The sequence below is a fragment of the Montipora foliosa genome, chromosome 11 (assembly GCF_036669935.1).
Source record: "Montipora foliosa isolate CH-2021 chromosome 11, ASM3666993v2, whole genome shotgun sequence".
In the NCBI taxonomy this organism is placed as follows: Eukaryota; Metazoa; Cnidaria; class Anthozoa; order Scleractinia; family Acroporidae; genus Montipora; species Montipora foliosa.
The window spans coordinates 5,899,117-5,901,616 of NC_090879.1; the positions used below are offsets into that span (position 1 = coordinate 5,899,117).

Below are 2,500 nucleotides of genomic sequence, written 5' to 3' on the forward strand. Positions count from 1 at the left end.
ATAAAATCGCTTACTTTTCGCACATGAGATAAAATACATGTGTATGAACACATCTCCTCATGTACTTGAGAGGCTCAAACCGCTGAGATTCATAGGGATAGACCTTTTTTTAACCAAATACCTTCGTATCATGGGGTTACGCAAGGTGACAATTCGGACATTTTGGAAACGAAAGGCGTCGGGGAAGTGGAAACTTGAAAAAGATTTATTTCTAGGTCATCTTCAATCTCCAGAAGACCTGGCGATGAATTTGATGACGTCACTGTGAAAACCATCTATTATTTTCTTTCTTCTCTCGAGTGGGGTCCAGAAGCTTAAGAAGGTCCAACTGGGGGTTCACGTTTTGTACTTTCCCTGCTCAAAACCTTTAAAATGTCCCGTTAATTTCATGCACAAACCGTCGTTAAATTACCGCAAGCATATTAATTTTGAACATCTCCCTTCCCCTCCCCAGCATTTCTGCTATTTAGGTAAACTAGTTTAAACCTATTTCTGGTTTATTCAATCTTCCTGGGATGAGCGCAGCCATCAGAAATCACAGTCCCTTGAGTACGAGAGTGTGCACACTTCTTTTGGTATGCAGTTTTGTTGTGACGACAACATGGCGAGTGAAGGTGAGACTTGTAGAAGTTTCTTGAAAAAAGTTTTAGAGAAAACTCAATATTTTTCAAGGTACCTGTGACGCGGAAGCAGCAGAAGCGCGTGGTGAAGTTCTTGATCAAACTATTAGTTTTGTAGTTTTGAAGGGGTCACTGCAGCATTGTTACAAGGGACAATGAAAATCAAGATTCTGTTCTATTCCTGAGTTAAGCAAATTCAAGTGCCTTCTTATTTCTGGTGACTTATTTATCTTAGTCTTACTACGATTGTTTAACGGTAAAGTAGCTCGCAGCGTTTCTGACCGATTCAGACGGCAAAAGCTCCCAAGCTTTTTCTGATCATGTATCTAGCATGATCTAGTGTTCTATGGTGTAGTATTTGTTCCGGAATGGATATTTGTATTTCCTGCCGGTTTATGTTTATGCGGTTTGAAATGTAATCTTATCCTTCTCAAGTATGACAACGTCCAGAATTTTATCTGTTGGGGCGTTGAATGACATAATTTAGTTGTTCAATTTCGTGATTGTGTTAAGAATAAATTAGTGGAATCTTCGACTCGACGTTCGTGAGATTTTATTGAGCGTTTTTACTCATGTGACTATTTTTATCCAATATGTCACCGTTGCTTAGCAACCGTTACTAACCGCCATGTTGGTGTTCCATCATTGAAGATATATATAAGAGCTTTTAGTGATGCATCAATACAAGAGTGATATATTTTTACAGTTCTCTCTAGAAATTCGACAATTGTCAGCATGGCTCTTTGTCTTATGGTTGGCTGGGGTAACAAGACCGAGAAAAAGTCTAAACAAGACACAGAAAAGGCAGTAAAATACTATCGCGTCCCTCGTGTTCATAATCACCAACCAAGGTGAGTTCGTCGAAGAACTTAGCTCAGCCATCAGTCGAGCCGACCTAACAGAAGCGAAGCTTGAAAGCGATCGTGTATGCAGTGCATTTTTGTGTCAGATTCGAGTAAGCTAAAAATCAATCTGGAGAGAGATGAACGACGTAAAGGCCGACGCTCCTATGTACATTAGTTGTTGCTTTAGCATTTCCATGTTGTGTATTCAGTGCACAAACAGGCCATACCCAGGTTGTCTTTGCATTATTTGGCTTGCGCTTGTATTGTAATTATGTCAAACGACAAAAAATCCCATTGCTGCAAGAGGCATTGTGACATTCTGTGAGTTTGACAGAGTGAAGTGCTTTCTCTTTGCAAACACAAATAGAGTCAAGTTGGAGTGGGAAGGTGATTTGAACGTGTACTTGAGAGTGTTCTAACGAATGAGAACGTCAAGTTACCTGATGTAATGGTTATAAAAAAACAAGAGTAGACCTGTCAAATAATTGATGTCGTAATCCCAGAGGACATGAAGGTAACGGCAAAACAAGAGGAAAAGATAGACAAATACCAAAACTGAGCAAGAGAAATGCTGGGAAGATGTGAAGAGGTCGAGCCAAGGTGCTTACAGTTGTAATGGGAGCATTGGGAATAGTCCCAAAAAGCCTGGAAAGCAACTTGAAGTGCATTGTTTGGACACCCCAATGGAGGTCACCCAAAAGAAAAACCCTCCTTTGAGTAGCCTGAATCTTAAGAAAGCTGATGGAACTTCAAGGAATGCAGGTTTAACCTTAGGTTACCCTAGGCAACTTGCCGTTGTCTGGCACCTTCAGAGACAACACAAAACCCAAGATCAGAGACCTGCGTGTTGATGTTGATAATTAACCGAGAGTGAGCTCGTTACAGCCAAATCTCAAACTGAGGGCTTTCCGTATTCACCAAGTGACTGCAAGGTCAATACAGCTAGGCCGAAGTTTGAGATTTTGCTGTAATGACCGTACAGTCCAGTTTATTAAGTTGTTTATTATATGGCTAACACAACAGTTATAAAAAAGG

The 2,500-nt window shown here is 40.4% G+C and overlaps 1 protein-coding gene across 3 annotated transcripts in view; it reads left to right on the plus strand.

Annotated features, from left to right (window-relative positions):
• Nucleotides 1-2,500, plus strand: part of LOC137976442 (NLR family CARD domain-containing protein 3-like) — a 405,642-nt gene that overhangs the window by 24,825 nt on the left and 378,317 nt on the right. The gene's annotated exons all lie outside the window — the stretch shown is intronic.